This window comes from Halichoeres trimaculatus, unplaced genomic scaffold (genome assembly GCF_033239565.1).
Source record: "Halichoeres trimaculatus isolate MK-OKI-2021-1 unplaced genomic scaffold, fHalTri1.1 fHalTri1_scaffold_14, whole genome shotgun sequence".
Classification (NCBI taxonomy): domain Eukaryota; kingdom Metazoa; phylum Chordata; class Actinopteri; order Labriformes; family Labridae; genus Halichoeres; species Halichoeres trimaculatus.
In genome coordinates this window covers 5572430-5587618 of record NW_027437192.1, presented here as the reverse complement: position 1 = coordinate 5587618, position 15189 = coordinate 5572430, and the positions used below count along the sequence as shown (strand labels likewise).

General features: G+C 37.9%; 1 protein-coding gene across 2 annotated transcripts in view; it reads right to left on the bottom strand.

Annotated features, from left to right (window-relative positions):
• Positions 1-15189, bottom strand: part of pvrl2l (PVR cell adhesion molecule related 2 like) — a 564571-nt gene that overhangs the window by 326507 nt on the left and 222875 nt on the right. The window lies entirely within an intron of this gene.

Here is a 15189-nt window from a genome sequence, read left to right as displayed (position 1 = left end):
AGGACAAATAACAAAAAAAAGTTATGGGTGGCCTGTGTGATTCTGGGTTGATAAGGGGTTAACCTATGATATAATAATAATAATAATAATAATAATAATAATAATAATAATAATAATAATAATAATAATAATAATAATAACAACAACAACAACAACAACAACAACAACAACAACAATAATAATAATAATAATAATAATAATAATGTGTATTATTATTATTATTATTATTATTATCATTATTATTATTATTATTATTATTATTATTATTATTATTATTATTATTATTATTGTTATTATTATTTTAAAGGGGCTGTGAGGAGCTTTTAAGTGATCTTGAAAAAGTCTCCCTTCTAGATAAATGCCTGATCGTCAAGTCTAGGTTTCTATGACAACACCACGCCGGCTGACAAAGTTTAGTAGAGAAAAGAGTCTTCTTCTTCATCCATTTCACCATGTTACAAACTGTCAGCTGTGCCACAATGCTTAGGTTGGAGTCACTTGGTGGATGTTTGGTGTGTTACACAGATAAAAAGCCTCAGAACATTTTAACTTCTTGTTGCAGAATCATGCATTACAATCCCAGAAAAGCCTGGAGGCGGAGATAAACGTCTGTCTCCATCAGAGCCTCTTTCATGTGGGGCGCCGGTTGTCAAGTTGCACACACTACAAATAACAACAACATTTCTCCACATTTGGCTCTAAAACATCACTTTTTATGCAGATTTAGACAAATATTTGTCAAAGAAGTAGAGCCTGACATTCTCAAAATCCCGCTTGGCTGGGTCGCTTCCTCAAACTTTTATTTTGGTGCTTCCGGTAGGCGGGAGTGAGAATTTGCGTATTAGCAAAATATTTGGAAATTGTAGCTCATGATTTAGAAATCTTGACTTAATATTTTAAAATCTTTGCATATATTTAAAAACATTTGCTCAAGATTTGGGGAATCTTGACCTAACATTTAAAAGTCTGTGCTTAAAGGGGCTGTGAGGAGTTTGAACGTGATCTTGAAAAAGTCTCTCTTGTTGATATATGCCTGATCGTAAAAATGAGATTATCAGCAACAATATCACTGGTGACAGATTATTTTAAACTTCTAAAGCTACTTCTAAGCTTCTAGGATGGGTCGACGAGGACCAGATTGATTTACGTCACGTTAGCTTTGATCGGTAGATGACTGGCTGGAGATAACTAACCAGGATTTAGTGACTTTAGTGACACATTACAGACACTTCTTAGAGCACTGGGCTGTCAGCTGCGCTAAATATAAACAGCTACTAAACTACTTACAAACTGACAGTATTTACCTGTTGTCACGTTAGCCTACAGATACGTCGGAGCACCAGGTTGCCGATAGCACTACATGTAGCCGGCTGCTACAATGTTTGCTTGATTTTACGTTCCAAACTGTATTGCTGATGAATACTGATAAATACCTTAAATATGCGTGTTATATCCAGTAAAAAAGTTGTCTTGAACAAAAAAAAAAAAAAAAGTATTAATCTGATCTGCATTTAATTCCAAAACAAACACACAACTCACTAAAAGTAATTTATGACAGTGTGTGTCTGACTCCGGGCCACAAGGTGGCGAGGCCGTCCAATTAAGACAAATCGTCCTCATAACATCTTTGAATCAGGATGTAAACCATGCAAATAAACACTTTTGTTGTACGACCTGATGGTAATTCTCAAGCTTTTGCAGATCACCTCAAGTGGACACTTGAGGAACTACAGCTTTTTTTTAAATTCTTCTTTAGCGTCATCATCAGCCCCTGTTTGCCAAGATGTTGACGTTTTGAACAAGAGGAGTTAAAAATCATACCAAGTACTTTGTCCTTATCGTAAGTTGGACATTTTAACATGGGGTCTTATGGGGTTTGCTTACTTTTGGGGCTATCTTCAAGTGGTGAATCAAGGAACTGCAGTTGTTGGCAGACCAGCATTGCTGTCAGTTTTCAGGGTTAACAATGGAAATGGCTTGTCCAATTCAAAAATGACGTCCTTTGTCAACTAAAAGCAAGAAGTCTCTTGCTTTAAAGAAAATTGGATCATTAAGATCTCGTCCTGATCTGAGTGGAACCCTTTAGAATCAAAGGATTTGTATCAAATTAGGGATAAGGGTAGGGCTAATCTCTTCAATAGCCATTATTTTTTAAACGTATAAAGTGAAGCCAAGAGCAGCAGTCACTTTTCAGCAGGAGCTGTTGTTTTTCACACAGCAATGACCCAAATTAACTCTAATTGGCCCTGAAAGCTCGTGGTCTTTGCCTGATTAGATATAGCTCTTACAGTGTAAAGTGCATGAAGCCATTTGAAGAAATGTAAATGGAAAATGGAAAAAGTTTGTCACAGCTGGAAGCATCCTTCACAATCTCTGCGATAATGGTGGCGTTGCTGATAAACGCTGTGTGTGATTAGCCTCCTGATGTGAGTTCAAACTGCATTTTTCTTCACTTTCCCCAACCTTCTGCAGATGAAGAGAGACTTCAGAAATAAAATCTGTAAAATAACCGAGCAGAAAAGCAGGTGCATTGTGAGTGAAAACTCAGGAGTCTGAAATGTTTTCAGGAACCCAGAGGTGACACTTTGACTTTCTTTGTGTGCTGAGATGCTTCACACAAAAGAGAGAAATGAAGAGTTCTGACTTTCTGAAAATACCAAATTTGACTCACTTTACGCTTCATTTGAGGCACAAAAACATTCATTTTTAAGAGTATTTTTCAGGTTTCTTTACCTTTTCAGGGAGGGAATAAAAAAAACAAAGTATCGTTTGAGTTTTAGGAGGCTGTTGATGCTGTTTACTTTCAACAAACCAGCCTCAGGTATGACAGGAGTACCACCAAACCAGTGCAGAATCATTTTTTCAATCAAAACTGAGAAAAAAGGTAAGAGTTTACATAGAATCAGTGCTAGGTTTGGATTTGGCCAATATCACAGCAACTACATGATATTTGATTTACCTTGTTTAAATCCTGTAGTTGTATTCAAATGGAGTTATTAGGTGAATCATATTTCCTAGAGCTGAGTATTGGCAAGAACCTCTCAGGACGATACACACCATGATACTTGGGTCACAATATGATAATATCACTGTATCACAATATTGTGATGTATATCATTTTTTTCCTCTTACTTTTAAAAAACAGTAATCCCAGATTTTAGTTATTTAATTATTTGATTGTTCTTTTTGTGCCTTCTAATGGTGTTTTAGTTATATTTATTTGTTTAGTTATTTATTTATTTATTTGTATTCCACATGAAGGTTTTCTTTTGTCCCATGTTAGCCATGTTTTTTTTTGTTTTGTTATTTTTAAATTCTTATTTTTATCATTAATTTTCTTTGTACAGCACTTTAGTCAACAATGTATGTTTTTAAAGTGCTTAACAAAATTAAGTTGGATTGGATTGGATATTCTACCCAGTTAACTATTTGAATGAAAAATACTTTTCTATTTTATTTCTATTATTATTTTATTGTGTATTTTATTACATTTGAAATAACGGAAGTCAGATGCAGTGTCTCATACATTCATTCACTACATTCTGACACAAGTACGAAGTACTGAGTCACATAAAATCAAAAGGTACCATGTTTAGGTACCTAAATGCATCCTTGTGACTGTGAGGGAGAGGAAGAGTAGGATATTTTCCATGCTGGACATGGACACAGCATTTCAAGGTTATATACTGAAGAACAAATGTATAAATTTGATTTTTTTTTTCAGTTTATTATGAAACAAACTGATATTTTGTACCACATAAACACAAAAAAGTACCAAAACTGGTTTTGATTGCCAGGTACCAGCCATCAGTACCATATCGTTACAAACGGGAAAGATACCCATCCTTACATACACTTAACCTGAAAACATGAAGTGAAACAAGTTTGTCTCTGGTTTGTGGTTTTTGTAACCGATGTTACTCATAAAAAAATCTGATATTGTGCCAAACATCATTATGATTATTGTTTTATCAGTCTACTACATTGTGAAAATCAAACTTAAAATGATTCTGAAATAACTGACCAGAGAATAAAGAGAAAACATTGATGTTTACGGCATCAAAATCCAAATAATCAAGTTTGGGAATAAAATGTTTTGAATAAACTTTGAGATTAAATATTTGTTACACAGTTTGTGTGCAACATGCAGTGGAGTAGCTCTTCAGCGCCATCTACTGCAGTGGAGGTGCGAATGATGTATTGTACTTCCAACTCACCCAAAAATGAATATTTAGTTCAACAAAAATATTGATATTAAGAGCTAAAAAAAACAATATTTTATCACACTTCTAATATTTACCATATTATTAAAGTTTTACTGGTGAATAAACTACAGTCTGTTTTTGGGGCCCTGTAAGACAGAATCAACATGGAGACTGTCTTCCTGTGTGAAAACATCTAATGCGTGCAGCAATGTGTAATATCTGCAGATGTGTTGCTCCTTCAGGTATTATTTATTTTACTTTTTGCTGCTCATCCCACTAATGCACAATCCTTACAAATGTGGCTCCATTGACAAGAGAAATAAACAGACTTTCCAACGGTGTAAGATTTATTGTCAAGAAGCAGATAAATAATCTATCATAGACAAGTTTCTCTTTCATTTTGTGCTGAGTTTAGTAGAAAAAAGCCAATGAGGGAAGACTTTCAAGACCGCAAGACCAGATGGGTTGGAGCTGGCAAAATAATGGCCCGCCTTTTTAATAAACAGAGGGTTTGTTTTCTGAATAAAACCAGAGCTTTTAATATTTAATGTAGAGAGCACCTGTCATGCTCACATAATTCACTTGCATTTTCTTCTCCCCGGTGAAGAAAATCAATAAATTTGTTTTATTCATTGTGACATTGTGTGATGCTAAGCCACAAAAGGCTTAAAATAAAACTTTAGAATTATGTATGAAGACTATTTGGCTGCTTAAAGCTTGGGTAACTGGCATGTTTACACTGCAGGGCGGCTTCAGTGTTATCGTATTGTCAGCTGACGGCACATTACATTAACTCCAGTTATAGTTCTTTTTGTTCTGGGATTAAAGCAGCTGTAGAATAATCCTCTGCTGGCTGAGAAAATGATATTTCTGACCTGTGGGCTGATTATGAAATCTTTCTTAACTCTATATGCATTATTCCTGGAATGCTGGGTTATAAACCTCACGCTAAGTCTGCAGATATTCATCACAAGGAGAAGTTTGAATCTGCAGATGTGAGGCTTTTACTCTTTCACATTTTGGATATTATCAAACTCTACAGTTATAAAGCGCTTGCTTTGAGCTGCAGCGAGCAACAGACTGACTCACGAGTAATTGGTATCTGACTCCGGATGATTTCTTCTCTATAAAATCAGCTTTAATCAAGTTTCATATTGTCCTTTTGATGATAGGTGAGGCAGAGATTTCTCATTCACTCCAACACCTTTCCACCAAGAGGAGTCTGACATGGCTCATGATACTTCACACAAAAGCCATTGTTATCATAATGAATAGGTTGCAGACGTGCAATTTAGTTTCACGGTAGAAATTGTAGAGAATCAGAATCTCTATTGCTTTCAGCTCCCACCTGCTGAGGTGTATCGCCTAAAAATCATCACCTCAGAGCAATAACAGACGGTTTTCTGTCTGCTCTCACTGTTATTTGTATGTAACAAAGCTCATGCAGGTGAGTCAACACTTACTCTCAGACAAATCACAACAGTTTGTGCTGCTGCTCTGTTTAAGCTCACAGCGCAGTGTGTATGATGGGTGGAAATGTGTGGTTACGGGTTGCAGATCAGTTGTTAACCTGGACATAAGCAAAAACAGGAAGCAGGGAGAAGAGTGCATGTGGTTAAACAGGGGCACTAGCTTCCATCTCACAAGTATGGTGGCCTGTAGGTGTCAGCCAATTTGCAAATGCAAAGACACGAACACAAAAGCTACAACACAAATGAGCACTAGCGGACACAGACGAGTTGTGAAAGTAAGAAAATGATTATTTTCTATTCTACCTTCAGCTTTGATAAATATTGCTTTAATAATGATAATTGGGGCTGTCACTTTAACACGTTAATTAAATCAATTAATTATGCGGCAAAGTAATGTGTAGGAAAAATTAATGCAATTAACTCATTGGCTAATAAAATTGTTTTCTCTGACTATGTAAAGACCAAAACTACCTAAGAAGAGTGGACTCTCTTCTTTTATGTCCCTCTCTTCCTGTTTTTGATCCAAAAAACAGACAAAACATACTTATTAGAATTGTGTTCATCTCGGATGCATGATTGCCGTTGCCTCTTTCTCTCTGAACTACCCCGACACATCCTTAGTCAGAGCCTGAACTTTTCTGACTTGCAGCGTCTCTCTGTGCCTCTGTCATCTCACATCTTCTCCTCATATCCATGATGAGCTCTCGTCCAAAGAGTGCACCGCTCTCACCCACAAGAGTTTACAAGCATTAGTTTGATTGACAAACTCCACCAGACCCCGCCTCCCTCTTGCTGAAAAACACAATTTACTTCTAAGGGTTGCAATCAAATCTGTGTCTATTTAAATATTGTCCAGTTGAAAAAAATGTGGATTTACAATCTTCTCTTGTTTGTGTGTTTTTGATTAGTCAAGCACTACAATTTTGTATAAAGTCCTAGAATTCAAATTATTTATTTGGAGACCTTAAGCAAATATGAGATTAAAATGTGATTAATTTGATTAATTAATTACAAATCCTGTAGTTAATTAGATTTTGTTTAATTGCCTGACAGGGCTAATAATAATGTTGTTGATTCCAATTAAATATGACTTTTTTGTCCTCAATAAATAAAGAAATATAAGTACTATGAAGGATATTAGAAGATGAGACCCCAACAAAGCTTTATTATTTATTTTCCCAACTTTTCTGTGACTGTTAGGACAACTAACCTTTCAAACTTTTCTTCTGGCTGTAATTCCATTGTGTTGTGGCTTTTGCATTTTTTGTTTTTGCTCTTGCATTCATGTTGTAGCTTTCGCATTTGTATTGTAACACCCATCAGCCACTGTACAAAAGTGCATAGAGACATGTCTTTGTGAGCACCATGGGAAATGTCTTTGAATAATTTTATTTGGGAACTTTTTTTCACAAAGTTTTTTTCAGCCAAACTTCTTGAGCTGACAACGAACAAAAGTATCTGGAGAATAAAAAACAAAAAAAAAACGACCTGATAATTAACTTGGCGTGAACAAAATTTAGATATTTCAGGTTCGTCACAAAGTAATATAATATATAATTCCAGAAATGTATTTAATGGCAGTAATCATTTGCAAAAAAGGGTCAGCACTTACAAAATTGATGAAAATTGCTCTTTTCACAAGAAATTGAATCCCAAATTGAATGGCGTGGCGTCTCCTTCAAATGGGCAACGTGTGTCATAAGTGCAGATCATTTACCGTGTTCACTTCAAGCCACCGGGATAATTTATTACATTCACTCCTTTTGAACTGCCCCTCTGAAAAACCCAAAGCTCAGTTTAATACCCACCAGGACGGACCGACTCACTCTCCAGAGGAGGGAAAAATGGAGTCACTGACCTTTTCAGAATAAAAGCACTTTCAGCATCTTTCTTTGAGTAAGGATACTTTCTTTTTCTGCTGGTCCAACTGTGTTTGACACTCTTGTAGGACCACTGCTGCTCCTAAAAAGAGTTTTTATCAGAGCATTTTTTAACTTTTTTAAACCAATGCGGTGTGAAGTTTGATTTTACTCCATGTTCGAGTAAGAATTGGTTTTTTTGGGAGGGGGTTTCCAAAAAGGTTGGTCACTTTTATCTCTTTGCCATGGAGTTACTTTTTCAAACACTTCCTCTTTTTGTCTTTGTACAGCATCCATGCCAACACTCCCAATTTCTGCAGGAGTCTCCTTCTCTAAAATGCGTTTTCCCTCTGAACTCCTGATTTGTAATTTCTCCTGATTATCTCCACATTTTTCATGTTGATACCAATCAAAGGCTCATTCATGAGTACTTTTTTTGCGCCACATTTGTAAGGAACATTCATTTTTGGGATGAGCTGCAGTGCTGAATTTTTGGGTTGTGCTTCACTTTTTTAATGGTTTCAAAAATCTCTGTTTATGTGGGTGAAATCGCTGTGTTTGTGTGGTTGAGAGTCCCAATTGGACAGAAAGATGAGCGTTTAGGAATAAATCCATATTTGTGTGTTTCAGGCCTAAAGATAACATCACAGTTATTGAAGATACTTCAATAAAAACCTGAAATTTACAAATAAGCTCAGGCAGACTCTTTTATTTTGAAGGGATTGCAAAGCCCTCCTGGAATCAACCAAATTCAGCCAAAAAAGTTGAGCTTTGAGTGTTTGTTAAAGTTTTTCTTGGGTGTTCTTTCAGCATAATCCTCCAAAAGCCTGAGAGTCAAACAGAAAGCTGTGGCACTGCGGGCTACGTTTACACGTTTAAACAAAAAGAGCACCAACAGCAAAGTTTAGGTAAAGAACAGACGGCTCGATATCTCAGGTCTGTTTTCAAAAGCCCACCTTTGCCGCTCAGACTCTGAGCTCCTTCTGTAACACATCCAAACAAAAAACAAATCCTCCTGAAGAGGAATGACACCCGCTATCAGCGTGACTGGAGAACAATAAATTCAAGAGCTGACGAGTGGAGCAATTGTACGAGGAGCTTTGTCAAAGAAGTCTGACTGAGCTCCTTTACATGGGAGACAAAAGGTTTGAGATTGGGGAAAGCAGAGCGTGACGCCATCCGTATGTCACGCAGCATTAAGAGATACATCTCTGTCATATCTTCAGAAAACAAAGGATCCACGGCGCCCGTGTCAATGGCTTTTGTTCCATGTTTCTTTTCATGCGCAGGCATTTCTTTTCATGCCCACTGCCTTGTTGATGAAGGCGGCTCGGCTCTCCTCTCACTTTCATTGAAGAGTTCTTCTTCCCCTATCTGATGTTCTCTCACCGCTCAATACACTCGCATTTCTGCTGCCTCAGATCAAAGGCCAGCGAGGATTTCATCAAAAGGAATTATTCAGAAAAGGCGAGAGGAGAAGAGGATCAAGATGTAAGAGATGCAGCTCGGAACAAATTAGATGGTTATCCAATATTGGTAGAAAGGACACGCAAAGGCAAAAAGGGAAACAGCAGGTGGAAAATCAGGAGGGAATATGCAGAACTCAGAGAAGGATTTGCATCTTATTGAGATTATAAATGGGAATGCAGAGCAGTAAGACTAAAGGACAGAAATGAATGAATGAATGAATGTGTGAAATCTGAAGTCTGGTCGTAAAAACGCAGAATAAATCATCTGAAAACCTCAAAAAAAAACTTCTCAGAGACTTTGGAAATGCAGGAAACTTGACAGAAATGAAAAGAAATGGTTTGCCTGATATGGTTTGACAGAAACAATAACAACTGTCCCATTAAGGCTCCGCAGATTGACATTGGGAGCAAAAAGCCAAACTAAAGCTTTGTTGATGTTTGTGTGATTCAATAACACTCAGCTCACTTCTGCTGTGTCCTTGTCAGACTTCTTCCAAATCAGTTAGAAAATAAAATCTTCCTGAGAGACAACATGCTAGATAAGAAGCTATTCATCTCACTTCTGTTATAGATATCTGATCACATGAACACAATGAATCTTTAACCAATGAAGTGTCACCACAGAAGCCAATGGATGAATTTTTCAGACATTATCAAAAGTTAAAAAACACCACAGTCGTCTGTCAGCTTAACACGTGAATTTCCCCCACATGGCTGCCATCAAAGCTGACTCAAAGCTACTGTGAGGGTTTCTTTTTTTGCTCCTGATACTTCAAAAACACTTCATAAACTGGATTACATAAGTAAAATTTTTCTATGAACCATGATTTCCAAAAAGATTGCCAAATTCAGCAGGAATTTAAAAAAAATAATAACAGTAGCTTTAATGTCCTGACTCATATTATGACTGTGTCCTGAACCTTACTGGGTTTTGGTGCATTTACTTTTACTTTTGGTGTCAGCAAGGGGTATTAAGAATGGAGTTGATGTGGGGGCCCAAAAAAATGCAGTTCCTAAAGTGTCCTCTTGGGGCTGGCCCCAAAAACCATGAAATCTCCATTAAAACCCATGTTAAAATGTTCATTTTAAAGACACTGTTCTCCACCTGCAACAGCAATGCAGTTTTGGGCTGCAGGTCTAAATTTTTCTGGCTCATGGATTTAGTCATTTGTCTTATTTTGTTGTTGTTTGTTTGTACTACTCTTTCATATGTATTGGTGCTGATTTTCAGAGAGCTTTAACATTGCCTTAGCCCCACTTCTGTGTCAGTTTATAACTGAAAAAAAAAAAGTGTGGGAAAGTCAGCATTTCTATAAAAGAAAAAAAGTGTGATGTCACATTTTGTGTAGGGGTTCCCAAACTTTTCAGCCAAAAAAAACCCTAAATACTGGCACTAGAGACTGATGGTTTTACTCTTGCCTGGGTCAGGCTAGCCCAGGCAAACTTCACATCAACTTGTCTCAGTGGTCTTTCCACCTTGCCCCCCCCAACCCTTGCGCCCCGGAGACTGACCACGAACTACAGCTGTTCTAAGACATTAATATTTCTTTTTCTAACATTTTTAAGCATCTATTTGTCACACATATTGTCAAGCAGCCTTGTACGTGCACAGGAAGTGGAAGACAACAGCTGATCCTGTCGTTCTACCTCCTTCATTTTGACTCCTCCTACATTTCATGTCGGCTTGTTGATTTCACTTACGTGACAAGAGAAAAAGACTAACGCCTCGGCCCCTCTGCCAAAACCTGGCTCTGGCTCACCAATTATGTTGTTACTTTCCCCAACAATAATATGGAAAATAAGACTTGACTCTGATCAGTTTTGCAGCGTTTTGTGTGTTTTTTCAAGATGCCTAGAAAGACCGATCGTCAAATATTTCCTCTCAGTGACATCAAGGCTATGTATGGACGTTTCAATGGGAACAAACACTGGAATCGACTAAAATCCTCCTGAATTAGTCCTTGTTTCATTGAACTTAACTTCCTGAATATCTTGTTGTGCAGTTTCCACAAACACATGCATACCCAGACCCTTTCTCCCTCCCTTCCTCCCTGCTATGACATTAAGTTAATAGGAAAAAAAAACACCATAAGGTACTTAATTTATCTGATCAGTAGAAAATTAGACCACCTAGGTGCACATATTGCTGTATTTCCTCACTTAATCTGCCTCCTCTGATAGCGTCATTATCCTGGATTAGTCACCTCAGGGGTCTTGAGGAGACAAAGAAATGTGAAAAACGGATCAAACATTTTCTGTTTGCATGGTTTTGAATGAAATTTAAATGATATTACTGTTAATATTTGTACAAAAATGGATGAAATATTCATTTTTTAACTGTTTTTTTGGGGGGACGGTATATGGAGACACACTCTATTGGTGTGCTGTGATCTCCCGAAGTCTTTGTCAGACTAGTTTCTGACAGAAAGAAGACAAAAAAGGGGAAAAGAAAAAAGTGTCCTTTTTTGGCACACATGTATTTTGTCCGTTTCCTTCCTATTAATCCGTCCCATCAATGAACGCTTATTAGACCCCCTAAACATGCTTAAAAACTCACCCAAAATTGGCACACACCCCAGGATTGCGGAAATTCGATAAAATACCAAACTTGACCCCCAACATCCCATAATATGCTCTATAGCGCCACTTAGGCACTCAAAAACACATTAAAATGGCTCTAACAGGCAGTAAGAATGTTGTAGAGAGATCAAACTGACTTCAAAATGTTTGTCTCATTGAGACACACAAAAAAAGTGTGGAGGGTGGGGGGCATCATGGCACAGTCTCATACAGGAAGCCGGCAATTTGCCTTTCAAAATGAGATTTTGCTGCATTTTTACCCCTTCTGTAAAAGTTATCTCCTCCAAAACCATAAGTGGTATCAGCTTGAAAATCGCTGAGGTGACAGACTAGCCCCTGCTTCACAAAAGTTCTTATGGAAGTTTTTACATCGGACCCGGTTTTTGAATGACGAGCCCTCAAAGGAGCCCTCTCAGCTTCCCCATTAAGAATGAATAGAATTATACATTCAAGCTCCAGGCAGGGTGTCCATTTGGGCCACTAGACAAAAAAGTAAAAGTTGTTCACCTTTGAAAATGCCACGGTCAGATTCCTGACAACATTTCCTTCAATAATATCACATTTTTACACAGATTTGGGTAAAAGTGTGGCATCTATAAGTAGTTGTTTCCAACATTTTTGTGAATAAATTTCACCCTTCACTTTGTCCATTAAAATACAAAGGTTTGGAGCCTTCACCTCATGCAGGCTTCTGCATTTGGGCCTCTAGACAAAAAAGTAAAACTCATATGGCTTTAAAAATGACACGATTGGATTCCTGACAAAATTTCCTACCAAAATATAATGTTTTTACAGAGATTAGGCCAACATTCTGGCTTATATGACAAGTTGTTTGTAAACTTTTGTGAATTTGAATGCTCTCTCTGCTGCAGTTCTGTGATGATGTCACACACTGATTAGGAGTTCCGTGCAGCTGGTCATGTGACTCAACAGAGGAAATGATACATAGTATCAACTGTTATAGCACTAAAAGGGCCAGAAAGGAATGAAACCCTGACAGTGGCGGTAATATCTCGACAGTTGAGGGGAAACAGGTATGACAGACCGGCAGGACCTGTCTTACACTGCTTGTAGCCTTAATTTTGATTCAGAACTTTGTTTTTAAATGGGTAAATTGTTTTTATACCATTAAATCACATTAAAATTGCCTGAATAATATAGATATAAGACCCCGTGATAAAATCATGATATGATATTTTTTTTCCGTATCGCCCACCCCTAATTACACTTGAAGCAAATTTGACTTGAACAGGCTCGATGCAGCTTCGCTCAAGTTAAAACAGCTTCCTTGCTTCACTTATTCATTTGAATCAACAACTCATCTCATTTTGCATTTTTTCCTTTAGCTTCTTTCATCTCCAGCACCACCAGGGTCCAGAGTCCATCAGGGGAAACCCTCCGCTGCTTTCCTCTTCACCACACTTTACACACAGACGCACAGACTTCTCGTATATCTCATCTCATCAAACAGTCCCATCAGACTCAAATCACTGCTGGAAGATAACTGAGCCTCTTTGATTAATTATTATTAATCTGCTGCTCAGTTTTTGATCAATCCCTCAACTTGTCGTTCATAAAATATTCACTGTGTCTTCAGATTTGTTGTGTTGCTGAAGCCCAAAGATTCATCAATAATAAAACTCTCAAACAAAGCCTCTCCTCACACTTTGGAGCTGGAAGCACGCTCGTGTATTCATGCTCAATAAATTAAACAATTAGATAATTAAACGATCAGAATTATAGATGACTTGATTAGTCCGCTAATTAATTCAGTGTCTCCAACAAAGACTGGCACGCAGCCCTGATGGGTTTATTTACAGATCTTTCCAGGCTGTTCCTGGCACAGGTCTGCGCTCCACCAGCTATCACCAGGATCTTTTTTTTTTTCTGGTCAGAGCGAGCTGGATGGTTTTCAGGAACAAACAGTGCCAGACTTTCAGCTATTATATACACCCACACTTCAATCAGGTGTAAAGCAGCGTCGTGTAGAGCCTATTAGCAGACCCGTCTCAGGTGATGCGCTCACTTTCTTTAACTAAAGATCCAGAAGATGACGGTTTTCCTGCTCATTTCAATCGTGCACACTTCAAAACACATGGTTAATGACGTTCAGGGTCCAGTTGTCAGTCTGGCCTTTCCATAAATCCACCAACCAACCCCCCACGCTGAATCAGGTTTCACACATCTCTCTCATTATAATCGTCTTTTTTCTCAAAAGTCAGCGTGTGATTCACGACTCCTCGGCTGGCTGCGACAGTGAATCACCGGGATAGACGGGTGGTTTCCAACAATGAGGGTGGATTTGGCTCATTTCATTTCAAAGAAACGCAGGTCCATTTTTAACAAGCGCTGTTTAGTAAAACACCAAGACGAGAGTAAACACGGCCGGCTGAGCACTGAGCTCTAATTACTGATATTTTCTGCCAGAAAAGGCTGTGATCAGATTAATAAATGGAGATCTGGAGATGAAAAGCAATGTTCACGCTGCCTCTAATGATGACGTGGATCTGCGATGGGAGTGAAACCTCGAGTTTAATGTACACCAAAACAAACAAAAGCACAAAGAGAAATTAAATTAGAGCTACCCAGAGATCCACTGTGGCACTTTAAGTGTTTTCCACAAAAGAAGAGACTATTACTGTCAGTGCTTTAAAAATCAATCCAAACTTTAAGGAAATTTTGCTCCAGCCTTGTTAGTTTAAGAAGATTCACAGGATCATTAGTACAGAAACTGATGTCCTTGGTGTCTGGAACAAATCCAGCTTAGTTTAGGAAAGTAGAGAACAGTTCTCAAAGTGGTCAAAAACTGAAGGTTATTACATTTAAATATATGTTTCCATTTCATGAATTATCCACCATTTCATCCAAGAAATGAAGACTTTTACCTCGAGGCTGCTCAATAATTTATCTTGAGCCAAAGGGGAAACGGTGTGGAGTTAAAATCCACTGATGAGTGAACATGCATCCTAAGATCATCACTCAGACACAGGAGTCCTGTGGAGTAGGATGGCACACTAATCACCAATAAAAGAGGCGATTCAGGTGAATACAGCGCATTCATCCCGGCCCACCCCCTCCTATGAATCCTCATTACACCCTCTGTCGGTTATCATGACTCTCAAACACCCCGTGCTCCGGATAGAAACCCTCGCCGTCTCACTGAGGCTGTGGGCAGGTATCAAAGCAATTAGCTGACAAGTGTTATCAACAGACGGATTCATTACAATCATTGAGAGAGCCCTCGCTAATAGAACATGAAGCTCTCCAATCTGCGGACATGACACCAAATACTGTTACACATCTATAAAATGCAGCTCACTAGACCCAGAAAACCAGACTCCTCTACAGCAGACTCCTCTGTCCTCATGAAAGAAGTCCACATGATACAAATCCACCCTTTGTTTTATTGTAATATAACTGTCTCAACTACAGCATTTCATCAACAAGCTTATTAAAACAACATGATGCAAGACACTGCACACTGTCTCTTATCATTGATCTGGTAGTAACACTGAAATATCATTTGATATAGTACACTATATTGCAAAATGTATGTCATGTTATTATCAAAACAATGCAATAAGTTTGTTTTAAACAATATGAA